General features: G+C 37.1%; 1 pseudogene; it reads right to left on the minus strand.

Moving 5' to 3' along the window:
• Window positions 1–2,646: 2,646 nt before the first annotated feature.
• The window catches only part of LOC129405955 (uncharacterized), a 190,511-nt pseudogene continuing 177,581 nt past the window's right edge, over window positions 2,647–15,576 (minus strand).

Below are 15,576 nucleotides of genomic sequence, written 5' to 3' on the forward strand. Positions count from 1 at the left end.
CTAGGCCAAGTGTAAGCATCATTAAATAGATGCAAACATTCCAGAATTTGGTTCTTTTATAATAGGCACTGAAATGAAACTCTTCACTGGCAAGGTGCTGCTTCCCTAGTAACACAATTCCTTTTAAATTTGGAAATTACTTTATATTCAGAGTCATAAGCAGGATAGGAATACATTTGCACTTTATTGCATAATGTTGTGATTGATTATCACTTTAAAGCAGAGAGTTTTCTGTTAGACTGTCCATCTGACCGAATTTTGATCTTCCCTTTCATTTTAATTTCCTCAGAGATAATGTGCAACAATTTGAAATTCTGAGGTGTGTACAACTAAAAATAAAAGTGTGATACTATTCCAGAGAATATAAAATTGAGGAAAAAAGTGTCAATGCTAAAATGTCCAGAGTACCTCAAAGGAAATCGGGACAATATTTTGCAAAATGGAATAAATAAATCTTATTTTATATGACTCCTGTTTTTAATATTTTTACTTATTTTCTCTAGTTAGGAATTCAGAAAACTTTAGGTAATTTAGATTTAAAAATTAAAAAAGAATTATGTACTTATATTTGTAAAAGCATTAGAAAAATTAAAACTACAGTATATTAAATAGTGAAGTAAGACTTATTGAGGGACCAGGATTACAAGAAATATATATTTCAAGACATAGGTTGCCTTATTTGAAGCAAACCCTGGTTTGAACCCTGGCACTCCACATGGTATTCTGAGTCTGGCAGGTGTGGTCCCTGAGTGCAAAGTCAGGTGATAGTCCTGAGGACCATTGCGTATGGTCCCAAAACAAAAACTCAAAAAAGGAACAAAATTTGTTGAATCAATTGTCACTTGTCACTTGTCATCCTGTTGATCTTTGATTTGCTCGAGTGGGTGCCAGTAATGTTTCCATTTGTCCCAATAGTAAGTATATGCTCACTCCAGGAACACAAAGAGCCTCAAACCATTTGTTCAGGGTTTTGACAAACAAGTCTAACCATCTCGTAGATGGACGGCCATTTGGTCTTTTGACATCCCGTAGAATCCAGTTGGTAGCAGCTCTAATCCAGTGGTCGTCTCTAAATCACATTATGTGTCTGGCCCATATTATTTTCGACACTTTGGCAAACAAGATTGCGTCCCTGATTATTGATCTTTGACCAGGGTCAGAACTCCGGATTCCTTCTCTCACTTGAGTGAAATATTATACTCCAAGCATAGCTTTTTTGATTCCTCTTTGGGATACCCGAATAACGTTCTCATGTTCTCATCCTGTTTTCGTAGGGCCTAGGTCTCTGAGGCATATGTTAGTGTAGGAAGAACTGTGGAGTCGAAAAGATGTGCTCTCAGCCGGAGGTTTTTCATCCTCTTAGCCACTTCTTCAATGCTCTCGAAGGCACACCATGCTGCTCTCTTCCTCCTGCACTGTTCTGGCACCAAGTCATTCCTCATGCTGAGTTCTTGACCCAGGAACACATAGCTTCTGCATTTGTAGATGTTCGTTCCATTGGGAGCAAATGGAACGTCAAGGACTAGTTTGTTTTTCATGAACATTGTCTTGGTGAGATACAGTTGCAGTCTGATCTTTCCACACTCATGGTCGAAGTCAGCCAGCATTTGTGCCACTTGGCTAATGTTTGGTGTTAATAGAATAATGTCATCAGCAAAGCAGAGGTGGTGTCGATGCCAACCATCTATCTTCACTCCCATTCCTTCCCATTCCAATTATTGCATGACGTTCTTGAAGGTGGCACTGAAGAGTTTCAGTGAAATGGTATCACCCTGCCGAAACCTTTCTCTTTACATAGATGATCACTTCCTTGTAGAATGGTGAGATCCTGATGGTGAATCCATAATACAGCTCTCAGAGTATGTTGATGTACTGAGTTAGAACATCCTGTTTGGCTAGGGCTTCAATGTCTGCTTCAGTCTCAACAGAATCAAAGGCCTTCTTTAAATCGATGAACGTTACACAGAGTGGCATCTTGAACTCTCATGAAACTATAATGAGCTTGGTCACTGTGTGGATATGGCCACTTGTGCTGAATCCTTTTTGAAACCCAGCTTGCTCTTATGGTTGTCCTTTGTCTAGTGTTCTGCCTATTCTACTCAGGATGACTCAAGTGAACAACTTGTAGACGAAGGACAACAGACAGACTGGGTATAGTTGCTGATGCTGATGTTGTGATGTCTTGGATGTCATGGATATACAACAGAATGGTCCTGCTGATTTTCCACTGGGATGGAACTTTGCATATGGACAGATAGTGTGTGAAGAGCTGAGCCAGTGTATTGATGTAGTACTGATGGCAAATTCTTCAGATGTTCGGGTCTGACCTTGTCTGGACCGGGTACTGTATGCTTCTTTACCAACAAAATGGTGTGTCGGGTTTCGGAAGGGAAGACATTGGGAATGACATATTCATTGGGCAGAATTTGGTAAATAGGCAGGTGGACATGGCTTTCGAAGAGATCCGAGTAGAAGTCATGAATAATCCTCTCCATTCCTCTTTTGGAAGATGTGATAGATCCATCAGGACATTGGAGGGCAGTCATCTTGGTCTTGTAGTGAGCTTTACCAACTGGTGAAGGACAGATGAGTGTTGTGAATACTTTTCCCGGCTTCTGTCCCATTGGCCAACACTGCTGTTCTTCTCTCTTTGAGGTCTTCCTTTATTGCTTCTCTGCACAGTTTTGCAAGTTTGGACGTTAGCTTGTAATTGCCTGAGGCTTGTGCCAAACCATGTTGGTCAATGAGCTTGAGAGTTTCCGAAGACAGGCACCTGTTTGTGGCTTTTCCACTCTTGGCATTCCGCACTCAGTTATGGAGGTGCTGAACCAGTTGATCATATTCCTCATTAATGTTGTCAATGATGGCATCTTCCCATGTTGCCTCAATAGTGCTAAAGAGTTCCCAGTTGGTGGTCATTGTGGGAGTTCTCTTCTTAAACTTAAACTCTGCAGTCCTTTCTCCCCACTCTATGAAGTAGAATTTTGCAAGAAGGAGACGGTTGTCCAATTCCATTTGGAATTTTGGGACAACAGTGACATTGGTAAGGCAAAACCTTCTATTGAATTTAATGTGGTCAATTTCATTGTGGAGCTGTCCACCAGGAGACTCCCATGTCCAGCATTTAGATTCAGCCTTCGGAACTGCAAGTTACCATGGATGATCTTGGTCAAGATGATGAACTCAGACAGTCTCTCACCCTGTTTGTTCCATTCTAGGCTGTGGGTCCCCAAAGTGGAGTTCTTCTAGGTCCTATCTTGACATTAAAATAACCAACAATGATCTTGTAGAAGGTGTGGTCTTATTTATAGAACTTCTCCAGCTCAATATAGAACTTCTCAATTTCTTCTTCATTGTAGTTGGATAGTTGGATGTTGGTGTGTAGATGACAAAGATAGAAACTGCCAGCAGTGAGCCACATCTATTCAAGCGTAATCATCCAATTTGGGTTGTTAGGCATTCGAATGAATCAATGCTCATGGTCAAGTTCGTCTTGACAAGGACACCAATGCCACCAATGCCCCTATTTTCACATGTTCCGAGGAACAGTTCTTCTCCAGTGTTGAAAATGGGGTGATGTGATCAATGGCTTCTCATTTCGGTCAGAACAATGATGTCATACTTGATCTTCTGCACTTGCATCATCGGGTACTCGATGGATGCTTCCAATGCCAGCATATGTGCATTGAAAGTACAGATAGTCATTTTAGTCCTTCTTCATTTTGGCAGTCTAGTTCGTCCCTGAGATTTTATCAGGCCTCTCCTTATCGCTGCCGTATTGAAGGCTCTTTCAGTGTCAAGCAAAGGAGGCCCGTTGTTCTTACTGTTTTTGGCATATCGAATATGCCACAGGTAGCTTGCCAGGCTCTGCCATGCAGGCAGGGTACTCTCGGTAGCTTGCCGGGTTCTCTGAGAGACATGGAGGCTTTTAGGGCAGTCTCCAATCGCCCTTACATGTATCCCCATGTTTCACACCATATTTGAACCCCATCAAGTATGGTGTAAAAATTATGGAAAACGGGTATTAAGTGTCTTATGGTGTGATCCAGAAAGCGGCCTGGAGTGTGGCGGTGGCTGGGTAGTGGAGGTAGTGGAAGTCAGCCAATGAGGTATTTCTCTGGCTCTGTAGGGTGGGTTGTCTGGGTTTGATCCCTGGGACGCCGAAATTTGGAGAAGGCAGGCAGAGGATCTTGTTTCCGGGTTTCATTGAGCCTGGAGTCCAAGGTCACAAAGTTCTGCTTTACCTGTTTCTGTGGGGCTTTATTCATGCGTGAGGTTCAGCTAGAATGTCCGGAAAGCGACCTGGAGCGTGGCCACTTGGAATCAATTAAATAAATGAAGTGAAGCTCTTTTATATAAACTTAGTCATCTTATCTTCCACAAGACTGCAAATATGTTGTCTGTTCATTTATTGACTCAGTTTTATAACTTCAAAAATAATTTCAAAAACTTTGCTTTAATTGCTTTCCATATTCATGTTCAATATTGTTGTTCTTGGTCTTTGGCATTCTTTTTTTTTATGATTCTTAACAGTGGTTTACACATTTTAAATTCTTGTTTGTTTGTTTGTTTGTTTCTGGGACACACCTAGCTGAGCTCAAAGCATACTCCTGGCTGAGGAGCATACTCCTGTGCTAAGGGTCACTCCTAGCGAACTTAAGGGACCATATGTGGTGTCAAAGATTGAACTGGGGTTGGTTTCATGCAACATAAGTGCCCTTCCCACTGTGTTATTTCTCCATACATTTTTAGCTTTAAAAATCAGTGAAGGTCCTAGAGTCTTAGTGAGTGTCAGGCCTTTTAATGTTTCCTAATTTAAAAAAAAAATCTTACCGGCCTTTTACATCTAGAAAAACATATTTGGGAGGGGGCAGTTGATGATCATCCAGGAATAAGTTTATCAATGAAAATATACCATAAAAGAAACTCAATTCTAATTTTTTGAGTAAAGATAAAAATGTTCTCCTCTTTGTTATGTGAACTCTTCCCCTCGCCTTTTCTTAAATCCAGTCCCTTACCATCACATACTAGGACTGCCCTATTTGTTTTAGAACATAATACAATGTAAATTCACCAAAACTATGCTACTCAATTGGTGTTTCCTTTTGTCAAATACTGTTGAATCACTCATCTATCTGTAATAATGCACACAGGGATGAAGAGTTTACATTTTTGACTTATGATTAACAATGAGACTATTGTCTGGAGATAATTTGAAAGTGTGAACAGTATCATGGCAAAATACGAAGAGTCTCATTTTGAATTTTCTAAGTTCCTCACATTTTCTCTTTGGTAGTATAATTTGAGACACTTAAATCTATCAATACCATAACAAACCATTTCTTCCTTAATATTTTCTCTTCACTAGAAAAATGACTAAATTTTATGTTTAATGAATGCTTAGAACACTTGTTCCTTAGTGAATGATTTTTGTATTATAGTACAAAGATAACTAAGTATGAGTGTGTATAAACACATCAGACTACATTGTGACTTATGTGAAAATAGCATTTTTCAAACAAGAACACATTTGGATTTGTCACACTTTCTTTTAAGATATTTGAATTTTTAATAAATGTCCTTCTTTAATAAATGCCTATTATCCACATTGGATACAATTTGCTTTTCTGATAGAAACAGACGTGCTCTATTCCATGCTACTAAAAATACCTGAGTCAGATGATTATTGTTTCTGGTTATTTCATCCTGGGTCCAGTTGGTTGTTCTATTCCACTTATTATTAATGGAAATAAATCAGTGATGCATTGAATGTCAAGGTTCATATTTCAATGCTCGATCACTTCTAATTTTCCACTATCTGCTTTATTGCCCGTGTTTTGACACATAATGCATAGTGTTTTGTGAAGGAGTCACTATATTGCACAGTAATATGAAAGGTGTCTTGAATTTGGCATAAACATTTCTATATGCCATGAGAAGGATAATACACAAGATATGGAAATGCATTTGTCTTGACAGGATGATGAATCTTCTACTATTATGTATGAGGTTGCTTGCTTTTATTGGACTGGAAATATTTATCTATCTTTTTCCTTGTAGTCAATGAAATAGAGAAAAGAATATTGCCAGAGTTTTTCAAATCATCTGAGGGTTTTCTACATAATATGTTTAGCATCAACCTAAAAAGTATAACATCTTCCAAATCCATTGTCACCGTTCTATTTTGCAAGAATTTATAATAAAATGAAGATAGTCTAATTTCCATCTTATATCTTTCACCAATATAAGAAAATGTTGACTGTGGAAAGAATAAATTCTGCCAAATTCAAAGGTAATATATTTTGTTCACTAATGCCATACTACTTTTATTTCTTCTATCCTTTCTTTTCTCCAACTATCTAAATTTTGGAGTACTATGGCAATCTTCTCAGATGCTATTACATTATGGGTAACTTCCAGCAGAAATTCTGTGACTTTAAAATAATTTCAAGTGTTCTTTGTAGTAACTTATCCAATCACCCTTCAAATGCGAGACCTCTATTTAAATCTTGACTTAATTTATCTCTAACTGTAAGATTTGAAAGAGGAATTAAACTTCTCTAATGTCATTGAAAATAATGACGTTAGTAGCTTGGAGGATATGACTAGATTTTACTAAAAACCACATAGGACATGTATAATTTGCTAATTAAGAGCTCCAAAACTTTTAGTCTTTCTCATAATTGGCACCATTCTCACATTCACTGTCATTCTTTCTTTTTCCAGTTTGTTATGTCCTCTCTAAATTTGTGTGCATGATTATCTTACTAGTTCAGTGAATTAAAAATAATCTTGAGAATAGATCTGAGTTTGTGGTTTTATATTTTGTGGCAAGTAATTAATACATAAAATACAATATAGGTGAATATAAACCAGCATTTATTTTGCAGCATTTAATTCAATTCAAAACTTTCATTAATTTTTGGTCCATGTGAAAAGATATTGAAAATTGGTATTCTCTCAGGTTTTTTTTAGCTTGCCAGAGACTCTCTCTCTCAAGTCCAGCCTGGGTGGGAGAGACAGCCCTGAGTACAAAAAAACAAGGGATTTCTAAAATTCATTACAAACCACTTTCTTCGAATTTTACTAACGAAGCCATTAAATTTACAGAAGCCAAACAAAGCAGTTAGCTGAACCATCCTTTGTTTAATGCAGAAATCAAAATGAAATTAAGCAATAGTTACATAGAAACCAAAAATAAAGTAGTTAAACAATCAGTAGTCAATCAATAATATAGCCAAATAATAAAGTAGTCAATCAATGAGTAGTCAAGCAATCAATTGATTGATACAGGAACTAAAAATGGTTAGCTATACTCTTTATTGATCCATTCTCATCTCGCGTCCTGTTTAAAGGGCCAAGTTAATACACACATTCTGGATGCCAAAGCCCAAAGTAAAGCAACACATATCTTTCTCAAGGAAATGAGGTCGGTATTCCACAAATGTAGCCATACATAGTGGAGATATATAATGATGAATCTACAATGAACCTACATAATCATACATTGCTTTATATAAGCACTGTAGCACTATAGCACTGTCGTCCCAATTTGCTTGAGTGGGCACCAGTAACGTCTCCGTTGTGAGACTTATTACTGTTTTTGGCATACTGAATACGCCACAGGTTGCTTGATAGGCTCTGCTCTGAGGGCAGTAGTTTGCCAGCTCTCCAAGAGGGATCTAGGAATTGACCCTGGGTAGGCTGCATGCAAGGCAAATGCCCTACTCGCTGCACTATCGCTCCAGCGATAGCAAAATAAAGCATAATGAAATGGGAGGTATATGATTGAAATATTCCTTTAGGAATAGGAGGTTTGAGTCAAACCCACAAGTGCTTGGGTTTGGCTCCTGCTCCCTTTCAAAGGAATATGCATTGCTGGATTTCACTGGAAATAAACCCTGGAAATCCCAGCCAACCAAGGAAAGCTCCTTATCCCCTGCACTATCTATTTAGCCAGGAGACTTTATTTTGTATGCTAATGAAAGAGATTAACTAATCATTAAGAAGGAATCCACTGACTAGTTGTGTTCCCTCAGGAATAAGAAGGTTGCCCTTTTAATTACAAAGGTATCTAAAGGTATTTATTCACTCATCCCCCAAATAATACCTTCCAGGGAGGAGTTGTTACATCATTCAAAGTGCAAGCTCTTGCCTGTGTGTCCCTTTTGTTGCTTTTCTTTAGTGCCTTAATCTTAGAGAATACATTTCAGTTTTGAAGAGAAAGAATGAAGGCACAAACTTGCCCAAATTTTTGGTTATTGGATTATAAATTTCAAGCATTAACCATCAAGAAAATATGTGGGAAAAAGTCAAGGCTTTTTACTTGCGAGACCAGAAAATTACACAGCACACCTGGGTCACAAGAGAAAAAGAACACATGCACGTGCCTGGGGCTCTGCTTGTATCCGAATTAAGGGTGGAGGAGTCAAAGGTGTTCTGGGCTTACTTTTTATTCATGAATTCAAATTATAAAATGCAGAAAAAGAGATAAGAGGAGGAAAATAAGAGTTCATCCCAAGTGGCTGTCAATGTGTTTGACATAGAAATAGATGCTTTTGATTCAAATTTAAGCCAAACAACTTCATTACAAGTAAAAGGTGAGACCTAATATAAATTTATACATATAATAGATTATATAGAATTAGATCTCAGTTATATTTGTAGAAAAAAATATAGCCACATTTATAATTTATTGTTCATTCTGTGTTTTGATATTGTAGCTGAACACATGTTTCAACTGTCCTACGCTTTGTACAAGCAGAAAAATAACACCCATAGGTATGCATCATGTTGTGTGACTTTCATTCGTGCCTTTGGAAGATGCAAATGTCATTTTTTGGTACAATTTGAAAGAGAAAAATAATATGTATATGCCTTGCATATTATGTTCAATATTGATTTCTATGGAAACCATGGCAGTAGCAAAAGAGGACTGAAAACTAAGATTTCCATCGGAATCTGGAATGTTTAACATTAGCACTGAATTTTTATCATAAGACAAATAAAACAATAGAAAACAGGAGCAGCAAAAAATCTGACAGTGAAGTCTGGAATAAAATTTAAGTGGTAAAATGTGAACATAAAGGTAATGGGCAGTTTATCAACCAGGTTATTGGTAATTATACTAAAATACAACCACATACATCATGACACTGATAAAATAAAAGTCAAGAAGTTAAATTATAAATGTATAATAATTATAAAACTAATAATGGAGTTCATAGACACTTGGGATCATTTAAATGTTCATTAAAGATCAACAGATCAACATAATCACACTTGATAAAAAGTATAAGAACATATGTAAAATCTCAAACTCACCAGGAATTTTAATAAAATTATCAAATATTAATGGAGTTAAACATTTGATTCTCACCCCCACCCCTGACTGTCTTCACCAGGGACCCTTGGAGGGGATGGGTTGAGTTTCTCTCCCCCCCTCCAGAAGAGCCCTGGCAGCCAACGATTGCTGGAACCTAGCCACAGCTGTGCTCAAGGCACCTCTCTACACGTTCAGACAAGCCTCATGCAAGAAGGAACGGGCAGAGGAACCCAGGTGTGCGGGACCCAGGGCTGAGATCTCCAAGCCTGCTCATATCAAGACTGGGCCTCTTCTGCCCTGATCCCCCATTCTCAGTAGCTAGGCAGTCACACCCAGAAACTGCCCCCAGCACCCTGTAATTCCATCAATGGCCAACATCCAGAGACTATAAGACCAAGCTCCTAGAAGGAACATCTTATAGCCTAGATCTCCCTCTCAGAGAACCTGGCAAGCTACCAAGAGTTTTCCTGCCCACACGGGAGAGCCTGGCAAGCTCCCCATAACATATTCATATGCCAAATACAGTAACAATGATGAGTCTCATTCTCCTGACCCTGAAAAACCCTCTAATGCAGTACCGTTGAGAAGGACGAGTAAAGAGAGTCTACTGAAATCTCAGGGCTAGGAAAAAAAGAGACATTACTGGACCTGCTCAAGCAAATCAAGGATCAATAGGATGATAGTGATAGTGATAGAAATATTTTAATTATTTGACAAATCATATACCAACTCATGTGACAAAACTTAATGAACATTTGATGGAATTACATTTTAAGGACTTTGGGCATAGATCAAATAAGTTTCAGTGGAAGTTTGGGATAGGACCAAAATGCTGATGCAATGGTGAGAGACTGTTGCCACCACTACTGTGTTGTAAGGGAGTTTCTCAAGTGACAGATAAGCACCACTCAATGATGTCAAAATGGGAGACTTTTATATAAAAGCCAGTGACCCTGAGTAAACTATTGTATCTTTGGAAATTCACATCCCAAGGACAGTCAGCAATGAGATTATAAAGACAAAATACACCTATGTGAATTTTGAGAGTGTGAACAGCAAAACTAGTTATGAAAGAGAATAAGCTAGTTAATGGTTAAAGTGGATTACGGTCATGGAGAGCAATTGGTGTGTGGTTATGGGATACAGTCCAATTTAGTCGAAGGAGGTGCAACAGGGGCAGTTATTCCTGTAGTTGAACAGTTAGTTTATGAGCTGTACTTGTTAATGGGTTTCGTCTGACCCTTGGAACAAAGCAGCATTCCTTTCCTGCTGACAGACTAGAAGAATACAGATGGAGTCCCTTGTATCGAGTTCTTAACTCACCTTAAGGAGCCAATCAAGGGAAAGATTAAGATGATCAAAAACAAACAATGAAGCCTTATTTAGAAACGAACTGTCAGTTTGGATATAATGAACTTGTATTCTAAAAATAACTATTTTGTAAGCACAAGTATTTGATAAAGAAGAAAACGTAAGGAAGCACATTTTTATAAAGGTTAGGTTGAAGGTAGTTTTCAGATTGTTCAATAGATTTATTTGCATGTGGTCTGGTTTCCCAAGACATACTCCATTACATGTGAAAATCTATGCAAAAAAAAAAAAAAAAGATATTATTTTGAAGCTTCCAAGTGGTGTTCAGAGGCCTAAGGGCCTCTCTCTGTTTTATCAGCCAATTGAGCCAACATTCAACAGATATGAGAATGCAGTGCTTGTGTAGTCCTTGCAGGCCTGGGTTTCCTTAAGTGACGCCAGTGGCATATGGGAATATCAAGGCTTCATCTAGTAATGTCTAATGCTTAGGGACACATGTGGTGCTGGGGATCAAAACAGGGTCAGCACACAACTTAAACCCTGAGCAATAAAATATACTGTCCCTAAACAAAAACTGCTGATCAAGGAGGATGGCCTCTTACCTCAAAATTTACTGAGTTAAAATTTTCATTTTGACCTGCGCTGCTCTCCACCAAGATGTAACCTGGGTGGCCACATGTGTGCGGCCTCTCCGCTGCTGAATGACCATGATCCCGGAGGCCAGCTAAACTACTTTTGGTACCAGCAGCTTCTTGCAGAAATGTCTCTAGACTGTGAACTAAGCCACAGAGCCATGTGTTCTGTGTCAATTGCTCTTTTATTGAGGTTGTTGTGCTGGGGTTTCTTATCAGTCTAGAAGATACTTTCATAGTTTATAGGAGCCTTGTAAACAAGGCATTGGTTGTGTTTTTTTTTCTTTTCTTTTTTTAACCCTATCATATCAGGTCAATCTTAATTCCAGAATGATTTTACTGTTCTTGCCAATTCTAAACTTTATAAGCAGGTTTTCCATGGCTTTGTTACATATCTGACCATAATGTCATATATATATGTATATGCATATATATACATAACTGATATATACAAATATAGATGAATACAAAGAAATAATTAAAGCAACATATCTTTGGGAGAGAAACAATCCATTTTGTTTGCGTTTTGTCTTGTGTTCTGTGAAAAATTTGTCTATTTGTGAGGGATATTAGTGATGATTTGGAATTTCTACTGATGTGATCAGAGATCATTTTTGTTGGTGCTCAGGGGACCATTGTGGTGTAGGGGATCAAACTGTGATCAGTCTTGGGCAAGCAAGTTCCTTAAATGCTGTGCAATATACTGACCCTGTTTTCCTTTCCTTTTTAAATATCTAGGTTATGTTGGTTTGCATCACTGTGCATGTTTCAAGTATGCATTTTCATAGTTCTTTAAAGAACATGGTTTATACTGCCCACTGCAAGTGCTAATATCTCTGTACCATCATTCACTAAATTCCTTTCACCTTTTCCATCTCTTATGCAGTGTTTCTTGGACAGTCTCAATTCCAAAGGTTGGAAATAGATGTTTTAGTGGATTTTTCCTTCCTTCTTTAAGGACATTATCAAACCTGAGAGGTAGTTAACAACAGACAAAACATTGTTTATAAATTAGCATATTTTTTTTTCATATTCAGGATGATCTTAAGAGGAGAGATGTTACAAGAATATTGATGTTAGTGTACTTGAATATATAGATGCAATTAAAGAAACATTCATTGTAATATAGGCATAATTAATGAACCATAATAAACCATGATTAATGATCCATAATTACCCATAGTTATGAAACAATACAGCTTACCACAGAAGACTAGGTAAGATGAGTCACTGAAATGTGTCTTACCTATAGAAAACTATGGACTGGAACCATAGCACAGTGGGTAGGGCGTTTGCCTTGGACAAGGCAGACCCGAGTTCGATTTTTCCATCCCTCTCAGAGAGTCTGGCAAGCTACCAAGAGTATCCTGCCCGCACAGCAGAGCCTGGCAAGCTACCCTTGGCGTATTCAATATGCCAAAACAGTAACAACAAGTCTCACAATGGAGACATTACTGGTGCCCGTTCAAGCAAATCAATAAACAATGGGATGACAGTGCAAGGACCGTGCATAGAAAACTACTTTATCTAATTTACTACTATTATACAAAAACTTTAATGTAGAAAATAAAATAAATTGTAGCTAACTGAATTTGAGTGTTCCAGATCCCTTTTGTAATGACATTTTTGTACAGAATATCCTGTTATCTTATTATGCAGATAAATCTGGATGCTATTTATCTCACATTAGCTATCTGTAATTGATAAAATTATTTTAGCTTGATTTATGTACAGAAGGTAATTTTCACATTTTAATATTATAAAATTACAAAAACATTCCCGTTTGTGAAATGGGAATATTAATACTTATATGACCACATGGCAGAGCCTGGAAAGCTACCTATGGTATATTTTATATGTGAGAAACAATAGCAATAAATCTCACAATGGAGATGTTACTGGTGCCCACTCAAGCAAATCGATGAACAACGGGATGACAGTGCTACAGTCCATCTGCTATAGTTGTGTTAGTCTATGTATACAGGTTGCTTAATAGTGTTTTACAAGGACATAACAGAGATAAATAATTTTTGTACATTATAATAATGCTAATGTAAAACATCAAAGGATGTGAAAATCAATCTAGCACAAGAATTTTGACAAGCTAATTTGTATATATTATTTGTATTCCTATACAAATAATTGATCATTTTTTAAAGAGAAAATAAAAACATTAAATGTACTCACAAGTGTCTCAGTATCATAATCTTCTATTTCTTTCCACTGTCTTTCATGATGCTCACTTTGAGTTATCACTTGACTGAATCACAATAGTGGTTACTTGAAAGTTTAGCAAATCAACTCCTGGTTTCTAGTTCAAAATCATGTCTGAGTAAACTGAACTACCTTGACCCTTCAAATATTATCAAAAAAAAGAGACTGCACTTTGTAGATTTTTAGTATTATTTTGTTAGATCTTGTGTTCTTCTTCAAACTGGAAATGAAATAAATACTAGCTAGAAATCTGTAAAGATCTTATCTCTTCATACTGGACTATAAATAATACATATCTTGCATATGCTAGAAAATATCTATCAAGGTAATGCTGCAATTTCTTAACTTTTAGAATATGATAATGGAAAAGGTGAAACATCAAAATAATTTAAAATTTATTATTAATAAATGTTTAATACTGTTTTGTTTTATATTTTGGGTTCTTGTTTGGGGGGTGGCCACACCCATCTGTGCTCAGGGATTCCTCCTGGATCTCTGCTTAGGGACCACTCCTGGAAGTTCTCAGTTGATTATTTGGGTGCTGGGGATTGAACCTGTCTCTGTTGTGTGCAAGGCAAATGCACTGCCACTGCATTGTCTCTCTGAGGTCCCCCATCTCATTCATTTGTGTATTTTTAATAAAACCTTATCCAGTGACATCAATAGCAGGTTGAAATTCTCATGTCTTCCCTGACCACTGGAGAAGGGAGAGAGGCTGACGTTTGAGTTAATCATGATTAGCCAAAGAGCCCCGCTATCATCCATCTTAAAGAATGACATAACATCAACACACAAATTAGAAATACAGATGGAAATGTTTTGAAGGCTTCTGAGTTGAATGCATGGAACACTTGAATGTTACATATCTGGCTTTGTAGCACCTGTTTTGCCTCCATATCTTACTCTGAGTGTTCTTAGCACTGCTCCAGGGTTCTTTTTTTTTTTTTCACAATATGCAGTAAGTACAAGTGAAATATCTCACTGTGTTTGGTGAGAGCTCTAGCAAATTATTGAAAGAAAGTATTGAAAGAACCTGAAATTTGCTATTTGCATGACTGAATTGTGGGTGGCATAAGTATTCTATTTACTGCTTTAGTTTTGGTTCCACAATAGGTTTATGGAACTGAGTCCTTCAAATTGTGTATTTTCACACTAATTAGACCTTTAATGTCTAGATATAATTGAATACTTTGATACTGGGTCACATCAGAAAATTGAATAGCTGAAGATTTGGGTGTTACTGCAAAAAAAATCAAAATATATCTGATTTTAAACTATGTCTTAAACAAAAACAAATATTTCATAAGCCTTTCAACTCTTCACTTCCATTGAAAAATACCCTTGGAAAACAGAGCAATCCTACAAAGTTATCACTACCTCTGTTGCCTAAAACATATGTGAAAGAAGAAATGTTGCATTGTAGGAATTCTTTTTCTCCCTCTTGTCCTGACGTTTTAATGAATGACTGTCATTAATGTCATTCCATCTTAATTTCCCATCTCCAGTATGGATTCAAATGACAATCTGCAAGTTTGGTTGGACTTTGAATTTAAATCAGAGTAAGTTTAAAAGCTAGTATTGTGATAGTGAGCGCTATAAACTTTACAATGTTAAACAAAATGTAAACTATGATTTAGTTTTCTAAACAGTTGGTTATACAATACAACCAAAAAATCGAGAAGTTAACACACAGTTCCTTGTGGAACACTTCACTCACTTTTATGAAACCAAAATTCTTATTTTCAATGGAAATATAAGTTAAAACATCAATACAGACAATGGAAAAAATTATGCCGGGGAATGTTTATGATTTAAATCTTAATATATTTCAAAAGATTGATAATGATGGTTGAGGATATGACAACTATTCACATATTACTGAATATAAACTCTTATTCAGTTCAAATTTATTAGTAAATACCAATAGTCAAAAATATCTACTATTGGGGCTGGAGTGATAGCACAGTAGGTAGGGTGTTTGCCTTGCACGCTGTTGACCCGGGTTTAATTTCCAGCATCCCATATGGTCCCCCAAGCACTGCCAGAAGTAATTCTTGAGTGCAGAGCCAGGAGTAACCCCTTGTGCATCGCGGG

Source organism: Sorex araneus, chromosome 6 (assembly GCF_027595985.1).
Source record: "Sorex araneus isolate mSorAra2 chromosome 6, mSorAra2.pri, whole genome shotgun sequence".
NCBI classification, from domain to species: Eukaryota; Metazoa; Chordata; class Mammalia; order Eulipotyphla; family Soricidae; genus Sorex; species Sorex araneus.